Source organism: Arachis stenosperma, chromosome 9, assembly GCF_014773155.1.
Source record: "Arachis stenosperma cultivar V10309 chromosome 9, arast.V10309.gnm1.PFL2, whole genome shotgun sequence".
Lineage (NCBI taxonomy): Eukaryota > Viridiplantae > Streptophyta > Magnoliopsida > Fabales > Fabaceae > Arachis > Arachis stenosperma.
In genome coordinates, this window is record NC_080385.1 from 126,267,779 (window position 1) to 126,288,275 (window position 20,497).

Genomic DNA, 20,497 nt, shown 5'->3' on the forward strand with positions numbered 1-20,497 from the left:
AGTTTGAATCCTTCTCAATTCTTCTCCTCAAATTTTCAAAAATATAGGGTTTTGATTTAGGTAAGGTTTTATGATTTTGGATATTTAGGTTCACTCTAATCCTTGTTTAGCATTGGGTTTTGGCTTCCAAAGCTACTGAAAAAGGTAAGAGCTCTTGAACCTTTGTGAGATTATGTTCATGTTGAACCCTAGGTTAATTTGTGATGATTTATGTATATATAGCTTGATTATTGTGAGTTTGGGAGCTCTTGGAACTTGTTGGTGGCTTAGATTGTGTTGGAAAGCTTGTTGGTGATCTTTGTGGTGCTCATTTTGAGTTTTGGGACATAATGGAAATCAGCCAAGGTATGGTTTCAGTTTCCTCTATGTAGTATACAATATTCATGGACACTTAGGCTAGTGACCCATAGGATAGGTTTGAATTATATGGTTGATAAGTTGTTGAATGTTGTTGTATGATGATTTATGATGAATTGATGATTGTTAAGTTTGATTATGAGGATTTATAATGATATGATGAGGATGAATAATTTGTTAAGATGAGAAGTGAATTGTGTTGATATATGTGATATTAATGTTAATGAATTGGTAATTTAGTTGGAAAAATGTTAATGAGGTTTGATTATAATGTGATATATTGATGTTGAGGTTAAGGATGAGAAAAGGTGAAGGGAAATGTGGTAAGCTTGGTGTAATATGACATAGATTGTTGATTTTGATGAGAATTGGAGTTTGGAATGGTTTGGTATGGTTTTGGTTGTGTTTTACAAGGAATTGTGAAAAATGTGAAATTGGGTAAAAGCTGGTTTTTGGTGAACTTTGTCTGATCATAACTTTTGCCTCATTTTTCAAAATTAGTTGAAATTTGTTTATAATTAAAGTTCACTGAAAACCCTTTAAATTGATATAAAGTTTGCAAAATTTGGAATTTTGTAGAGAAGGTTATGATCATTCAAAGTTGGTGTTAAAAATCTGAAATTCTGCAAAGTTGTAGAATTTTGTGATTTCAGGTATGTGCGCACACACAGCCTTGTGCGCATGCACAACCCTGCAAAAATTTTGACCTCTGCGCTCACATAGACCTGTGCGTCTGCACACGCAGAGAAAGGCTCTCTGCTTGCAGTGCTAGCACAGCTTGTGCACGCACAGACTAATGAGAAATTGCAACCTGTGCGTACGCACAGCCCTGTGCGCCCGCACATGTTGGGAAGGCCAGTCTATTGGGGGCGCTGGCACAGGTTGTGTGAGCGAACATACTTTGTGAGTTTTGGCACCTGTGCATACGCACACCCCTATGCGTACGCACACGTTTTGAAATTTCTCCAGAGCGTGCGCGTGGGCACCCTTGTGCGTACACACACGCTCTGTTTCTCAAATTTTTCTTTGTTTTCAACTATTCTACCTTTCCAACAATGTTGTAAGCTTCTATAACACCAATTTAGGACTCTTGTGCTTAGTTTTGGACATTTAAAACATGGGAAAGATTTTAAGGGTTAAATGAGATTATTTGGGAAAAATTAGAAAATGGAGGTCTAGGTTTATGGCGTACTGAGGATGGTGTGATGGTATGTGATGAATTGTTGATGTATGAGATGAGAAATGAGGAACTATAGAGTTCAGAATGGAAATGTAAATTGACAGTGGTTGAGATGAGTCAAGGACTCAAATGGGTGATGAGGAATCACAGATATATTGAAAATATTTTCTGAAAATCCACTGAAATATTGTTTTATATTAAGATTATGAGACGCTATGCAACCGACAAGGATGGCGGATGGATCCCGCTTGTCGATGTAGCGGCGGCGGCGTAAGCACGGTGGTTAAGTCCCACTTACGTTGAGATGTGAGGTTTGAGGCAAGAGTATCCCGCTCGCATCCCTTCGGATTAATAGAACATACAGGCACAAAATCCTGGACAGTGATCCGAGCATTATATCTCGAGGGTTCCCATATGATGATTCCGAAGGGTGACATCTCCATGGAGGTGTGTCCGGTTGGCAGTTGAACTGACAATGTGATATCACAGCCAATAGGGCAGGCATTCATCATTTGTATTTTCTATCTATTTGTATGCTTTGCCGACTTGTAATTGTTTGCCTATTTGTGTAACATGCCTAATTGCTATTTGTATTACTTGCCTTATATGCTCCTACCTATGTTTTACTTGCATTGTAATAACTTGTGCTTTCTACTGGGATTTAGGAGGTTCGAAAGGCGGTGGCAATGGAATCGCATGGAGGATCGGTTGGTGAAGGCTGCGGGACAGCGGTGTTTGATTAGATTAGAAAATCCCCTAAGATATAGTACCCTGTTTAGTTATGTGAAGATTTATATAATTATGCTTATTTGTTTTAGAATGCTTTAAGTTTGAATTCTTGTGATGGATATGGAGTCTAGGATTGCCTTTGGCGTCTCGGGGTCTTATATCCTACATCACTGGGCACTGTTACCAAACTGAGAACCTCTGGTTCTCATATCATATTTTTGTTGTATTTTTCAGATGCAGGTCACAACCCACCTCGGTGAGTTGTTTGGTTGGTGACAGAATCAAAGGATTCGGATATCTTTTGAGTCTTTTTGATTTATTTTGTATATGTCTCTCACTCTTGTATTTTGTTTTACCTAGAGGCTTGTATTTGAGAGAACAAATTTTGTATAAGCTATTTTTACTATGTTTCTTTTGGTCTGTTGATGAGCGGATATTTTATACGCTTTTTGGGGGTAATTTCATGTAGATTCTAGCATGTTTTAATTGGTTTTTAGTAGAATATTAGTAGTTTTTAGGCAAAAATCATATTTCTGGACTTTACTATGAGTTTGTGTGTTTTTCTGTGATTTCAGGTATTTTCTGGCTGAAATTGAGGGAGCTGAGCAAAAATCTGAGTTAGGCTGAAAAAGGACTACTGATGCTGTTGGATCCTGACCTCCCTGAACTCGAAATGGATTTTCTGGAGCTACAGGAGTCCAATTGGCGCGCTCTCAACGTCTTTAGAAAGTAGACATCCAGGGCTTTCCAGAAATATATAATAGTCCATACTTTGCGCAAAGATAAACGACGTAACTTGGCGTTGAACGCCAAGTACATGCTGCTGTCTAGAGTTAAACGCCAGAAACACGTCATGATCCGGAGTTGAACGCCCAAAACACGTTATAACTTGGAGTTCAACTCCAAGAAAAGCCTTAGCTCGTGGATAGCTTTAGTCTCAGCCCCAGCACACACCAAGTGGGCCCCAGAAGTGGATTTCTGCACCAATTATCTTAGTTTATTCATATTCTGTAAACCTAGGTTACTAGTTTACTATTTAAACAACTTTTAGAGACTTATCTTGTACCTCATGACATTTTCAGATCTGAACTTTATACACTTTGACGGCATGAGTCTCTAAACTCCATTGTTGGGGGTGAGGAGCTCTGCAGCGTCTCGATGAATTAATGCAATTGTTTCTATTTCACTCAAACGTGTGTGTGTTCCGATCTAAGATGTTTATTCGCGCTTAATTATGAAGGAGGTGATGATCCGTGACACTCATCACCTCCCTCAATCCATGAACGTGTGCCTGACAAACACCTCCGTTCTACATCAGACTGAATGAGCTTCTCTTAGATTCCTTAATCAGAATCTCCGCGGTATAAGCTAGAATTGATGGCGGCTACTCTTGAGAATCCGAAAGGTCTAAACCTTGTCTGTGGTATTCCGAGTAGGATTCAAGGATCGAATGGCTATGACGAGCTTCAAACTCGCGATTGCTGGGCGTGATGACAAACGCAAAAGGATCAATGGATCCTATTCCAACATGATCGAGAACCAACAGCTGATTAGCCGTGCTGTGACAGAGCATCTGGACCGTTTTCACTGAGAGGATGGGAGGTAGCCACTGACAATGGTGACACCCTACATACAGCTTGCCGTAGACGGGCTTTACAAACAATTGAGTTGAATATTACATTGCAGAAATTCAGAGGACAAAGCATCTCCAAAACTCCAACATATTCCCCATTACTGCACAACAAGTAACAACTATTTATTTTATGCCCTTTTTACTTTATACGAGGCTAAAGAACTCTATTGGTATCCTGACTAAGATTAATAAAATAAACATAGCTTGCTTCAAACCAATAATCTCCGTGGGATCGACCCTTACTCACGTAAGGTATTACTTGGACGACCCAGTGCACTTGCTGGTTAGTTGTACGGATTGCAAATTCGTGCACCAAGTTTTTGGCGCCGTTGCCGGGGATTATTCGAGTTTGAACAACTAAAGGTTTATTTTGTTGCTTAGATTAGGAAGAATGTATCCTTTTTTTTTACTAGAATTGCATCTTTTATTATCCCTTTTTAAAAATTTTTCAAAAATATTATTTTTCTTTATTAATTTTTAAGTTTTTCGTGAGTTTAGTGTCTTGTTCTAAGTTTGGTGTCAATTACATATTTGATAATTTTCTTTAAAATTTTCGAACTTGTGTTCTTTGTTCTTCATTGATCTTCAAGTTGTTCTTGTTTATTTTTCTTGTTTGATCTTGAGTTTTTCTTGTTCTGTGTCTTTTCTTGTTTTTCTTGTACTAATCCAAAGCATTAGTCTTCCAAAAAGAAATATACCTGCTCAGAACAATTGTTACCTTTTCAGCCCAATTGGCTAGAGCGTTGGTCTATGTTCTTGGTAATTGGGTATCTTTATTTCAAAACTTCTTTTGAAAAATAATTTTTCTTGATCTAATCTTGTGCCAAACTTTAAGTTTGGTGTTTTCTTGTTAATCTTTTCATAATTTTCGAAAATTTTATTAAAGTTTTCTAAAAATTTTAAGTTTGGTGTTCTTCCTTTTGTTCTTGGTGTTCTTGTGAATCTTCAAGGTGTTCTTGAGTTTTTCTTGTATCTTGATCTTAAAATTTTTAAGTTTGGTGTTCCTTGGTGTTTTCCCTCCAAAATTTTCGAAAATAAGGATCATTAGATCTAAAAATTTTAAGTCTTGTGTCTTTTATGTGTTTTTCTCTTTCATCATAAAATTCAAAATTCAAAAAAAAAATATCTTTTCTAACTAATTTTAAAACTACATTTTCAAAATTTTTATATAAAATTCAGATTTTAATTTCAAAATTTTTCGAAAAATTTTCACAAAATATTTTCAATTTTTTTTATATATTCCGTTTTTATTTATTCCACTTCTATAAAATAAATAATATCAACATACATATCATCTCCCTTATTCCATCATGGAATTAAGTGGAAATGAACAGTCCAGGAGGACTCTGGGGTCATATGCTAACCCCACTACTGCTTCATATGGGAGTAGTATCTGTATACCCTCCATTGGAGCTAGTAGCTTTGAGTTGAATCCTCAGCTCATTATCATGGTGCGGCAAAGCTGCCAGTATTTCGGTCTTCCACACGAAGAACCTACAGAGTTTCTGGCACAATTTTTGCAAATTACTGACACAGTACATGATAAGGAAGTAGATCAGGATGTCTACAGATTATTACTGTTTCTCTTTGCTGTAAAAGATTAAGCTAAGAGGTGGTTAAATAACCAACCTAAGAACAGCATAAAGACATGAAAACAGCTGTCAGAAAAATTCCTGAATCACTACTTCCCTCCAAAACGGATGACACAGCTAAGGCTGAGCATCCAAGGCTTCAAACAAGGAGATAATGAATCCCTTTATGATGCCTGGGAGAGATACAGAGAGATGCTAAAGAAATTCCCCTCTGAAATGTTTTCAGAGTGGGTACAATTAGACATCTTCTACTATGGGCTTACAGAAAAAGCTCAGATTTCTCTAGACCACTCAGCTGGTGGATCTATACATATGAGAAAAACAATTGAAGAAGCTCAAGAGCTTATTGATACAGTTGCCAGAAACCAGCATCTGTACCTAAGTAGTGAATCTTCTATGAAAGAAGAAGCTAAAACAGTAACTGCTGAGCTCAGTCCTGTAGATCAGGCTAATGAATTCAATCAGCAATTAGACTTTCTAACTCAGCAGCTAGCCGAATTCAAGGAAATATTACAGGAAACAAGAATGGCTAACAGGAATATGGAAGTACAGTTAAAGCAGACAGAAAAACAACTATCAAGACAAATAACAGAAGAATGCCAAGTAGTTCAATTAAGAAGTGGGAAAACATTAAATACCTCACTTCAAAGCAACAAGAAGCCAAAAAATGAACAAATGGCTACTCAAAATCCCTCTGAGGACAGTCAGAGCCCAGAAAGGAATAATGCTGGCGCTGAACGCCCAGCCCTTGCTCATTCCTGGCGTTCAACGCCAGAAACAAGCATGAATCCGGCGTTGAACGCCCAAAGGGAGCATAGTTCTGGCGTTCAAACGCCAGTAACAAATAAGGAGGTGGCGTCTAACGCCACTCCAGTTTCCACCCCTGGCATTCAAATGCCAGTGGGGGATCAGTCACATACAAGTGCTGATAACAACCCTTCTAAAAGGGCTTCCCAACCCACTTCTGTAGGTAATAAACCTGCAGCAACTAAGGTTGAGGAATATAAAGCCAAAATGTCTTATCCTCAAAAACTCCGCCAAGCAGAACAGGATAAGCAATTTGCCCGCTTTGCAGACTATCTCAGGACTCTTGAAATAAAGATTCCGTTTGCAGAAGCACTTGAGCAAATACCCTCTTATGCTAAGTTCATGAAAGAGATCTTAAGTCATAAGAAGGATTGGAGGAAAACTGAAAAAGTTTACCTTACTGAAGAATGCAGTGCAGTCATTCTGAAAAGCTTACCTGAGAAGCTTAAAGATCCTGGGAGCTTTATGATACCATGCACATTAGAGGGTACTTGTACCAAGCAAGCTTTATGTGATCTTGGGGCAAGTATCAACCTAATACCTGCATCTACTATCAGAAAGCTTGGTTTAACTGAAGAAATCAAACCAACTAGGATATGACTTCAACTTGCTGATGGCTCCATTAAATACCCATCAGGCGTGATTGAAGACATGATTGTCAAGGTTGGGCCATTTGCCTTTCCTACTGACTTTGTGGTGCTAGAAATGGAGGAACACAAGAGTGCAACTCTCATTCTAGGAAGACCTTTCCTAGCAACTGGCCGAACCCTCATTGACGTCCAAAAAGGGGAAGTAACCCTGAGAATCAATGAGGAGGAGTTCAAGTTGAATGTTGTCAAAGCTATGCAACATCCAGACACCCCAAATGACTGCATGAGTGTTGATATTATTGACTCTCTAGTAAGAGAGGTCAATATGGCTGAGAGTCTCGAATCAGAGCTAGAGGACATCTTTAAAGATGTTCAGCCTGATCTGGAGGAATCAGAGAGAATAATAGAACCTCTGAAAATCCCTCAGGAAGAGGAGAAACCTCCTAAACCCGAGCTCAAACCATTACCACCATCCCTGAAATATGAATTTCTGGGAGAAGGTGATACCTTTCCTGTAATCATAAGCTCTACCTTAGAGCTACAGGAAGAGGAAGCACTAATTCAAGTGCTAAGGACACACAAGACAGCTCTTGGGTGGTCCATCAGTGATCTTAAGGGCATTAGCCCAGCCAGATGTATGCACAAGATCCTATTGGAGGGTGACGCCAAGCCAGTGGTTCAACCACAAAGGCGGCTGAATCCAGCCATGAAGGAAGTGGTGCAGAAGGAGGTCACTAAATTACTAGAGGCTGGGATTATTTATCCTATTTCTGACAGCCCCTGGGTAAGCCCTGTCCAAGTTGTCCCTAAGAAAGGTGGCATGACAGTGGTTCACAATGAAAGAAATGAACTGGTTCCTACAAGATCAGTTACAGGGTGGCGTATGTGTATTGATTATAGAAGGCTCAATACAGCCACCAGAAAGGATCATTTTCCTTTACCATTCATAGACCAGATGCTAGAAAGACTAGCAGGTCATGAATACTACTGCTTCCTGGATGGATATTCAGGTTATAATCAAATTGCAGTAGATCCCCAGGATCAAGAGAAAACGGCATTCACATGTCCATCTGGAGTATTTGCATACAGAAGGATGCCATTTGGCCTGTGCAATGCACTTGCAACCTTTCAGAGGTGCATGCTCTCAATTTTCTCTGATATGGTGGAAAAATTTCTGGAAGTCTTCATGGATGACTTTTCAGTATTTGGAGACTCATTCAGCTCCTGCCTTAACCATCTAGCACTTGTTCTAAAAAGATGCCAAGAGACTAACCTTATTTTAAACTGGGAGAAGTGTCACTTTATGGTGACTGAAGGAATTGTCCTTGGGCACAAAATTTTGAACAAGAGAATAGAGGTGGATCAAGCTAAGGTAGAGGTAATTGAAAAATTACCATCACCTGCCAATGTTAAGGCAATCAGAAGCTTTCTGGGGCATGCAGGATTCTATAGGAGGTTTATAAAGGATTTTTCAAAAATTGCCAAACCTCTAAGCAACCTGCTAGCTACTGACACGCCATTTATCTTTGATAAAGAGTGTCTGTAGGCATTTGAGACTCTGAAAGCTAAATTGGTCACAGCACCAATCATCTCTGCACCAAACTGGACATTGCCATTTGAACTAATGTGTGATGCCAGTGACCATGCCATTGGCGCAGTATTGGGACAAAGGCATGACAAGCTTCTGTACGTCATTTACTATGACAGCCGTGTTCTAAATGACGCACAGAAGAACTACACAACCACAGAAAAAGAGCTACTTGCAGTGGTTTACGCCATTGACAAATTCAGATCCTATTTAGTAGGATCAAAAGTGATTGTGTACACTAATCATGCTGCTCTTAAATATCTACTCACAAAGCAGGATTCAAAACCCAGACTTATAAGATGGGTGTTGCTTCTGCAAGAGTTTGATATAGAAATAAGAGACAGAAAAGGGACAGAGAATCAGGTAGCAGATCACCTGTCCCGAATAGAACCAGTAGAAGGGGCGTCCCTCCCTCTTACTGAGATCTCTAAAAACTTTTCGGATGAGCAACTATTTGCCATCCAGGAAGTGCCATGGTTTGCAGACATTGCAAACTACAAGGCAGTGAGGTTCATACCCAAAGAGTACAGTAGGCAGCAATCAAAGAAATTGATCACAGATGCAAAGTACTATCTTTGGGATGAACCATATCTCTTCAAGAGATGTGCAGACGGAGTAATCCGTAGATGTGTGCCTAAGGAAGAAGCGCAGAAGATCCTATGGCACTGCCATGGATCACAGTATGGAAGACATTTTGGAAGTGAGCGAACAGCCACAAGAGTCCTCCAATGTGGCTTCTACTGGCCTACTCTCTATAAAGATTCCCGAGTGTTTGTACTTAATTGTGACAGTTGCCAAAGATCTGGCAATCTGCCTCACAGTTATGCCATGCCTCAACAAGGGATCTTGGAGATTGAGTTGTTTGATGTATGGGGTATTGACTTCATGGGACCTTTCCCACCATCATACTCAAACACTTATATTCTGGTGGCAGTGGATTTTGTATCCAAATGGGTGGAGGCTATTGCAACACCCACTAATGACACTAAAACAGTGTTAAAATTCCTCCAGAAACACATCTTCAGCAGATTTGGTACCCCTAGAGTATTAATCAGTGATGGGGGCACTCATTTCTGCAATAAACAACTTTACTCTGCTTTGGTTCGTTATGGAGTTAGCCACAGGGTAGCTACTCCATATCACCCACAGACTAATGGGCAAGCTGAAGTCTCAAATAGAGAACTCAAAAGAATCCTGGAACGGACTGTAATTAACCGTAGAAGGGATTGGGCAAGAAGCTTGGATGATGCTCTGTGGGCATACAGAACAGCATTCAAGACCCCTATAGGGACCTCTCCATACCAACTTGTGTATGGAAAGGCATGCCACTTGCCAGTGGAACTGGAACATAAGGCCTACTGGGCAACCAGATTCCTGAACCTTGATGCCAAGTTAGCTGGAGAAAAACGATTGCTTCAGTTAAATGAGCTAGAGGAATTTAGACTCAATGCTTTCGAGAATGCAAAAATATACAAAGAGAAAGCAAAAAGATGGCATGATAAGAAATTGTCATCCAGAGTCTTTGAGCCAGGGCAGAAAGTTCTGCTATTTAATTCTAGGCTCAAATTATTCCCCGGAAAATTGAAGTCCCGGTGGTGAGGTCTATATGTGATTACAAGTGTATCACCATATGGATACGTAGAGCTTCAGGATAATGACTCTAACAAAAAGTTCATTGTTAATGGTCAGAGAGTCAAACATTATCTTGAAAGCAATTTTGAGCAAGAATGCTCAAAACTGAGACTCGATTAAAAGCTCAGTAATAGTCCAGCTAATGACAATAAAGAAGCGCTTGCGGGGAGGCAACCCAGCCAAATCACAAAATTTAATTTTATTTGTTTTGATTAATTAATTGATTTTTACAGGTATATGTCAAAGTATCTTCAGGGTAAAATAGCAATTGCTTGGATTCACAGAGTTACAGAGGAATTTGGAAGCTCACTGGCGTGAAAAAGCCAGTAAGAAACATTTTGGGCGTTGAACGCCCAAAAGAAGCACCCACTGGGCGTTCAACGCCAGTAAGGGTAGCCATCTGGGCGTTAAACGCCAGAAAGGAGCATCTTCTGGGTGTTGAACGCCAGAAAGAAGCACCTTCTGGGCGTTTAACGCCAGATTGACAGCATCCTGGGCGTTCAGAAAAACGCCCAGTGACAAAGGACTTCCTGGCATTCAACGCTAGAAAGAAGCATCAGCTGGGCATTGAACGCCCAAGAGAAGCAACAATTGGGCGTTAAACGCCCAAACCATGCAGCAGTTGGGCGTTTAACGCCAGGATGGTGGAGATGAGGTAAAATTCGTTTTTCTTTACAATTTTTCTAAATTTTTATGTTTAAATTCATGATTTCTTGCATAAACATGTTTCAAAATGTCATCCTTCAAAATCAAATTAGTTTTCTAAGAACCCTAATTTCTAAAATTCCTTTTCAAAAATATCAAATATGTCTTAATCCATAAAGACAAATTGTTTTCCAATCCAATCCAACTCTTCTAAGTTTTTCAAAACTCAATTATCTTTTTAAAATCTTTTTCAAAATTAAAAATCAGATTTATCTTTTTAAATATCATTCATATCTTTCTCTTTTTAAACTATATCTTTTTCTTATCATATCTATCTTTTATAAATCATATCTTCTATCTTATCTTTTTCTTATTTTCGAAATTTCCCACCCCCCACCCTTTATATTCCATTCGGCACCCTTCTTATCATCACCTTTCTACACTTGCTCTCCTCCTATCCCTCTCATTTCTTCTCTTTTGCTTGAGGACAAGCAAAGCTCTAATTTTGGTGTGTTTATCCGTGATCACAAAAACATACTCATTTTGATCATGTCCCCTAAAGGAAAACAACCCAACCCAAGAGGCAAGAAAGAGAATATTCCAAAGCCACTTTGGAATCAAGGGAAGTTCTTAACTAAAGAACATTCAGACCATTACTACAAAATAATGAGTCACAGATCAGTGATCCCGGAAGTCAAGTTTGATCTGAAGGAAGATGAATATCCGGAGATCCAAGAACAAATTCAAAACAGGAACTGGAAAATCCTAGCTAATCCTGAAACGAAAGTGGGAAGGAACATGGTTCAGGAGTTCTATGCTAATCTATGGCAGACAGACAGGCAAAGAATAATTGGAGCTGCCCTCTATGACCATCGGACCTTAGTCAGAGGAAAGATTGTTCATACCTATCCTGACAAGATCAGGGAGATATTTAAGCTTCCTCAACTGAAAGATGACCCAGACTCCTTTAATAGGAGAATGATGAGGGTAAATAAAGGTCTGGACAAGATTCTAGAGGATATATGCATCCCTGAAGCCAGGTGGACCACCAGCACGATTGGCATCCCAAATTAACTCAAAAGAGAAGATCTAAAACCAGTAGCCAGAGGCTGGCTGGATTTCATTGGGCGTTCTATATTGCCCACCAGCAACCGTTCTGAAGTTACTATTAAAAGAGCAGTGATGATTCACTACATCATGTTGGGAAAAGAAGTAGAAGTCCATCAACTGATCTCGTGTGAATTATACAAAATAGCAAACAAGAATTCCAAGGACGCCAGATTGGCCTATCCAAGCTTAATTTCTGTGCTCTGCAAAGATGCCGGAGTGAAGATGGGAATAACAGAGTATATCTCAGTTGAGAGGCCGATTACTAGAATATCAATGGACAGACAACAGCTGCAGGATGATCCAATCAAGAGGAGAGCACAGGAAGTCCTCCCAGAACTCCCTCAATTCGAATATTGGGAACATCTTGAGGCTTCTATTTCCAAATTGCAAGAAGCTATGGACCAAATAAAGGAAGAACAGAACAATCAAAGTAGCATGCTTTGCAAACTGCTCAAGGAACAAGAAGAGCAAGGGCGTGATTTAAGGGAGCTGAAGCGCCAGAAATTAATTCTTGAAGGACCAAGCACCCCACAGATCAGAGGAACATCTACTTCTCAAAACACAGGTTATTGAGTTCCAATTTTTAGCTTTAACTCTGTGATAGTGTTTTTATAGAAATTTACCTTAGGAGATATATATAGTAGTAGTAGTAGTAGTAGTAATTAGTATATCTATTCTGGTTTTATTCCCAATTAAGTTATAATTTATTTTTCTCATCATCATCAGACATTAATTAAATAGTAGATAATTAGAATAAAGAAGTAGTTTATTTTTCGAGTTCTTATTAATAAAAATTATAATTAACTATATGTGGTGGCAATACTTTTTGTTCTCTGAATGAATGCTTGAACAGTACATAATCTTTATCTTGAATTTTATGAATATTGGCTCCTGAAAGAATGAGGAACACGAAAAATACTATTGATGATCTGAAAAATCATGAATTTGATTCTTGAAGCAAGAAAAAGCAGTGAAAAAAAATTTATCTTTACAAGAAATCATTGGATTAAGAAAAGGATCCAAGGCTTTGAGCATCAGTGGATAGGAGGGCCCAAGGAAATAAAATCTGGGCCTAAGCGGCTAAATCAAGCTGTCCCTAACCATGTGCTTGTGTCATCCAGGTCCAAGTGAAAAGCTTGAGACTGAGTGGTTAAAGTCGTGATCCAAAGCAAAGGAGTGTGCTTAAGAGCTCTGGACACCTCTAACTGGGGACTCTAGCAAAGCTGAGTCACAATCTGAAAAGGTTCACCCAGTCATGTGTCTGTGGCATTTATGTATCCGGTGGTAATACTGGAAAACAAAGTGCTTAGGGCCACGGCCAAGACTCATAAAGTAACTGTGTTCAAGAATCAGTACACTACACTAGGAGAATCAATAATACTATCTGAATTCTGAGTTCCTAAGGATGCCAATCATTCTGAATTTCAAAGGATAAAGGGAGATGCCAAAACTGTTCAGAAACAAAAAGCTACAAGTCCCGCTCATTAAATAAGAATCTGAGCTCCATTTAAAACTCTTAAACATTATTACTTCTTAAATTCTTTTCATCCTATTTTATTTATCTAGTTGCTTGAGGACAAGCAACAGTTTAAGTTTGGTGTTGTGATGAGCGGATATTTTATACGCTTTTTGGGGGTAATTTCATGTAGATTCTAGCATGTTTTAATTGGTTTTTAGTAGAATATTAGTAGTTTTTAGGCAAAAATCATATTTCTGGACTTTACTATGAGTTTGTGTGTTTTTCTGTGATTTCAGGTATTTTCTGGCTGAAATTGAGGGAGCTGAGCAAATATCTGAGTTAGGCTGAAAAAGGACTGCTGATGCTGTTGGATCCTAACCTCCCTGCACTCGAAATGGATTTTCTGGAGCTACAGGAGTCCAATTGGTGCGCTCTCAACAGCCTTGGAAAGTAGACATCCAGGGCTTTCCAGCAATATATAATAGTCCATACTTTGCGCAAAGATAAACGACGTAACTTGGCATTGAACGCCAAGTACATGCTGCTGTCTAGAGTTATACGCCAGAAACACGTCATGATCCGGAGTTGAACGCCCAAAACACGTTATAACTTGGAGTTCAACTCCAAGAAAAGCCTCAGCTCGTGGATAGCTTTAGTCTCAGCCCCAGCACACACCAAGTGGGCCCCAGAAGTGGATTTCTGCACCAATTATCTTAGTTTATTCATATTCTGTAAACCTAGGTTACTAGTTTACTATTTAAACAACTTTTAGAGACTTATCTTGTACCTCATGACATTTTCAGATCTGAACTTTATACACTTTGACGGCATAAGTCTCTAAACTCCATTGTTGGGGGTGAGGAGCTCTGCAGCGTCTCGATGAATTAATGCAATTGTTTCTATTTCACTCAAACGTGTGTGTGTTCCGATATAAGATGTTTATTCGTGCTTAATTATGAAGGAGGTGATGATCCGTGACACTCATCACCTCCCTCAATCCATGAACGTGTGCCTGACAAACACCTCCGTTCTACATCAGATTGAATGAGCTTCTCTTAGATTCCTTAATCAGAATCTCCGCGGTATAAGCTAGAATTGATGGCGGCTACTCTTGAGAATCCGGAAGGTCTAAACCTTGTTTGTGGTATTCCGAGTAGGATTCAAGGATCGAATGGCTGTGATGAGCTTCAAACTCGCAATTGCTGGGCATGATGACAAACGCAAAAGGATCAATGGATCCTATTCCAACATGATCGAGAACCAACAGCTGATTAGCCGTGCTGTGACGGAGCATCTGGACCGTTTTCACTGAGAGGATGGGAGGTAGCCACTAACAATGGTGACACCCTACATACAGCTTGCCGTAGACGGGCTTTACAAACAATTGAGTTGAATATTACATTGCAGAAATTCAGAGGACAAAGCATCTCCAAAACTCCAACATATTCCCCATTACTGCACAACAAGTAACAACTATTTATTTTATGCCCTTTTTACTTTATACGAGGCTAAAGAACTCTATTGGTATCCTGACTAAGATTAACAAAATAAACATAGCTTGCTTCAAACCAATAATCTCTGTGGGATCGACCCTTACTCACGTAAGGTATTACTTGGACGACCCAGTGCACTTGCTAGTTAGTTGTACGGATTGCAAATTCGTGCACCATCTGTATATAGCTAGCCGGCTTAAACTTCGTGAGTCGTGGCTAGTTTCTTATGATATTATATACTATTTTTTTGTTATATAACATCTGTTTCTTGCGCCTTAAGTTAGTAGCTCTGTTAGTGCATTTTGCGCTTTTAAAATCCTGTTTTCAAACTATACCTTTCATCAGGCTTTTAGATAATATTATTTCTTCTATATATTATATGTATGAGCTTAGAACTGTTGTAATCTCTGATCAACCTTTGCTTTACGACGCGAGGTAAAGCTTAGGATAATTAGGGTGTTACATTTAGTGGTATCAAAGCGGTTCGTCCTCGTGAGCCTGAGGGATGGACCAATTGTGCTTTATTTCATACTCTGTGTGTCGTTTCTCTGATGCTATTAGGTTATTTGATTGATATATGCATAACATGCTTGTTTGTGAGTGCCTATTTGGGATAATTGAAGCACTAAGCTTTTGATATTGAGACTGATCACCTTGATATTGATTGTTTGGTGTAGATAGGAACCCTACATGGCCACTCGCGGACGAGGTCAAGCACGTTCATGAGAAAGTAGGAATGAGTAACCAGCTGATAATCATGCCGAATTCATGGCGGCAATGACGAATCTCGCTAATAACATGGAGGCTAATGCTGCTGTGACTCTGCAAGCGGTGCAGAGATTGGGCCAACCGGCTGGGAACAGAAACGGGAATGGCGAAGGAAATGCTCCTGATAATGCTGAGGGAAACAGCGATAAACTAATCAACTAATCCTACTGAAGCGGACAACTAGTTTCAGGCTATGGAGCGTGCTTTACAGGCGCAGCACGTTTCGAATATTCAATATGTTGAATTTGCTGCTTATCAGCTGGCAGGAGAGGCCCAGCACTGGTGGCAAGCAGAGTGCCGCTTGCTACAGCTCCAGAATACAGATGTCCCTTGGGATGTGTTTCAGACAGCCTTTTACAAGAAGTACTTCCCTGAGTCTGTAAGGGAAGCAAAGTAGATGGAACTGATGCAGCTGAAGTAGGGTTCCTTGTCAGTGACAGATTACACCAACAAGTTTTGAGGAGCTCTGTAGGGTTTCTAGGGTGTGTTAGGGTGCCCCGGAGGCCTACGAGAGTTGGAAGTGTATTAAGTACCAGAGGGGGTTGAAGGACAACATTATGACTGCTGTGGCTCCTATGGAAATTTGCACTTTTTTTTATTTGGTGAACAAAGCAAGGGTGGTTGCATAGTATGCCAAGATCGTAGCGGCATCCAAGGATACTCATGGAAGGAATACTAGTAAGGGACATGGCAAGTATTTCCATCCTAGAGGTCAGAGTTTCAAAAGAAGAGGATATGCGCCTTAAGGGCAAGGAGGCTTCAGAAAGAACCCTCAGGATCAGTTTCAGCGTGGCAAGGGAAGAGGAAATCAGAGTAAGAATTCTCCGAATTTGACTTGTGTGCATTGTGGATGTTTTCATTCATATGACTCTAGCAAGATTGGTTTAAGTGGGTGCTTCAACTGTGGCTTGCCTGGTCATTTTGCGAGGGATTGCACACGCGGGAAGAATCCAAGTGCGGGTCAAGGTCAGCACCAGGGGCGAGTTTTGCTGTGAATGCCAAGGATGCTTCTAAAGCAGATCCTTTGATGAGAGGTATTTGTTAAATTGGTGATAAGACATTAATTGCATTGTATGATACTGGGGATTCGCATTCATTTGTTTCGTTCGCTAAAGTTGAGGAATTAGGCTTGAAAGTGTTAGAATTACCATTTGATCTGCATGTACATACTCCACATCAGACGGTCATGACTAGGTCAGGTTGTAGGCAAGTAGGATTTAAACTTGAGGGTAGAGACTTCATGCATGATTTGATCTGTTTACCAATGGTTGGGTTGGAGATAATTTTGGGGTTTGATTGGTTGTCGAAAAATCGGGTTTTGTTGGATTGCTTTGAACGGACAATTCGGTTTATGCTGGAAGGAGAGAGTGGGGTAGTGATAGCTGAAGGTTACTACCTGAACTCTGTAAAGGTGCACTGTGGTGGGGAAGAGTGTCAGGGTTACAACTTGTTAACTGCTAATGCTTTGGGGGATGCCCAGAACTTAGATCAGATTCCGGTGGCTATAGACTTTTTAGAGGTATTCCCGGAGGATATTCCTGAATTCCCACCTCAAAGAGAGATTGAGTTTGCGATTGAGTTGGTGCCGGGAGCCGGACCAGTGTCAATTGCGCCTTATAGGATGGCTTTGATAGAGCTAGCCGAGTTAAAGGTCCAGTTGGAGGAGCTTCTGAACAAGAGATTCATTCGACCGAGTTTATCACCGTGGGGAGTGCCAGTTTTATTGGTGAAGAAGAAGGATGGAGGAATGCGACTGTGTGTGGACTACCAACAGTTGAACAAAATGACGGTGAAGAAAAAGTACCCGCTGCCAAGGATAGATGACTTGATGGAATCAGTTGCAAGGAGCTGGGGTGTTTTTCAAAATTGATTTAAGATCCGGTTACCATCAGATAAGGGTGAAGGAGGATGATATCCCTAAGACAGCGTTTAGGACACGCTATGGACACTACGAGTTTGCGGTGATGTCCTTTAGGTTAACAAATGCACCTGCCGTTTTCATGGATTACATGAACAGAGTGTTTCGTCCCTTTTTGGACAAATTCATGGTAGTTTTCATAGACGACATCTTAGTTTATTCTAAGACGGCAAAGGAGCATGAGGAACACTTGAGGATTGTGTTGCAAATTATAAAGGAGCGAAAGTTGTACGCTAAGTTATCAAAGTGTGAATTTTGGAAGGAGGAAGTGAAGTTCTTAGGTCACGTAGTGAGCAAGGGAGGAATAGCCGTAGATCCTTCTAAGGTAGAAGCTGTGATGGAATGGGAAAGACCAACAACGGTGATGGAAGTCAGAAGCTTCTTGGATTTAGCCAGATATTACCGGAGATTTATCGAAGGATTTTCCTTTGATTTCACTGCCGATGACCAAGTTGACAAGGAAAGAAACGCCTTTTGTATGGACGTCGGAGTGTGAAGAGAGTTTTCAGACTTTGAAGCAAAAGTTAACTTCAGCACCTATTTTAATCTTGCCGGAACCGCATGAACTGTTTGAAGTATACTGTGATGCTTCCTTGAAGGATTTGGGTTGCGTGTTAATGCAACACCGGAATGTGGTGGCTTACGCATCGCGTCAGCTGAGACCGCATGAGGTAAACTACCTAACTCATGACTTGGAATTAGTGGAAATTGTGTTTTCATTGAAGATTTGGAGACATCACTTGTACGGAGTAAGGTTTAGTGTCTACTCTAACCATAAGAGTCTCAAGTACATCTTTGATCAGAAGGAGCTTAATATGCGTCAGAAGAGATGGATGGAGTTGCTTAAGGACTACGATTTTGAACTGAGTTATCACCCTGGAAAGGTGAATATAGTAGCAGATGCATTGAGTCGAAAATCCTTAACAATAGCTTGGATGAGAATCAAGGAAGAGGAGCTAATGGAGAAGTTTGTGGATCTTAAATTGGATATTGGTGAAGTTGCCGGAAGAGCTTGCCTAAATCAGTTACAGATCTCAAGTGACTTTAAATCCAAACTCTTAAAGGTTCATCAAAACGATGACGTGTTACCTAAGGTGTTGCCAGCTATTGGGCAAGGGAAGCATAGAGAGTGTCATGTGATCAAGATGGATTGTGGAGAATCAAAGGTAGGATCATTGTGCCGGATGTTGGGACGTTGCGGCAAGATATATTGAAAGAAGCACAAAAGAGCGGATTCTCTATTCACCCTGGGAGTACTAAGATGTACCACAATTTGAAGACTATGTTCTGGTGGCCTGGTATGAAGAAGGATGTGGCAGAACATGTCTCAAAGTGCCTGACGTGTCAGAAGGTGAAGATAGAACATCAGAAACCGTCGGGAATGCTATAGCCACTTGAAATTCCTCAGTGAAAGTGGGAAGGTAATGCGATAGACTTTGGGACCAGTTTACCGAGGACTAGGTCGGGATTTAATGTGATTTGGGTGATTGTGGATCGCTTAACCAAATTTGCTCATTTTTTGCCTATCTAAATAAGTTGCTCTATGGAGGAATTAGCAGGTTGTATATAAAGGAGATTGTTGCATGGTGTGCCATTGAGCATAGTGTCACACCGTGATCCTCAATTCACTTCTAGGTTTTGGGGAGCTTTCCAAAGAGCTTTCGGTATGAAGCTATGTCTTAGTACCGCATATCATCCACAAACGGATGGACAGTCGGAAAGGACTATTCAGACATTGGAAGATATGCTAAGAGCATATGTATTGGATCAACCCGGAAGTTGGGACCGTTACATGCGATTGGTGGAGTTTGTGTATAACAACAGCTTTCATGCGAGCATAGGGATGTCTCCGCATGAGGCCTTGTATGGACGGAAGTACCAGTCTCCACTTTGTTGGTATGAATCTGGTGAGGCAAGTGTTTTGGATCCTGATTTGATAACGGAGACTATTGAGAACATTAAGAAGATCCTTGCAAGGATGTTAACTACTCAGAGTTGACAGAAGAGTTATGCGGACCAGAGAAGGAAGCCGTTAGAGTTTGAAGTGGGAGAGCATATACTCTTGTGGGTTACACTGAAAACTAGGATTGGAAGAGTGATTAAGACCAAGAAATTGAATCCGAGGTATATAGGACCGTTTGAGATTCTAAGGCGATTCGGGGCAGTGGCGTATCAAGTAGCTTTGCCACCTCATCTGTCTAACCTACATGACGTATTCCACGTGTCACAACTTCGTAAGTACACATCAGATGCGGCTCATGTATTGGAGCCTGAGTCGGTTGAGTTGAGGGAAAACTTAACTTTCCAAGTAACGCCAGTGAGGATCGATGACACTAGTGTGAAAAAGCTGCGAGGAAAGGAAGTCTCATCGGTTAAAGTTGCTTGGGAGAGTGCAGGAGTTGAAGAACACACTTGGGAGTTAGAGTTTGAGATGCGAAACGATTATCCTGAGAATTCTCAAGTAATTAAAAATTTGAGGGCAAAATTCCTTATTTGGTGGGGAGAATGTAAGAACCGCAACTAATCAACCGGTTAATTAAGTGATTATATTGCCCAAATTAGATTCCAAATATTTAGAGTGAGAATTTGAGGATTTAAATGTGATTTTTGGACTCAGTAGGTCTTTCTGCGAATCGGCAATTAAACCGATTGAACCGGTTCAAGTCTGCCCGGTGCTGCGTGAGAAAAAGTAAAAACAGCCAAAAACCTTAGAAAAATATTAGAAAAAGAAAACGGGTGTTAATTTTAAAGGTTTGGCTCGAAGTTGGGCCAAACGGGCTAAAAACGCTAATGGGTTGGACCAGGCCCAAGCCCAACATATATAAGGGCTCATTAATGAACCCTTACCCTATCACAAACACACACATCAGAATTTGAAGAAGGGAGAGGAGAAGAGATTGAGCACAATTCATCATCATTTTTTCAAGCTCATATCTTGAGCTACAGAGCTCCGATCGCCGCACCGTTTGCGGCTACGCGTTTCTTGTTAAGAGCTA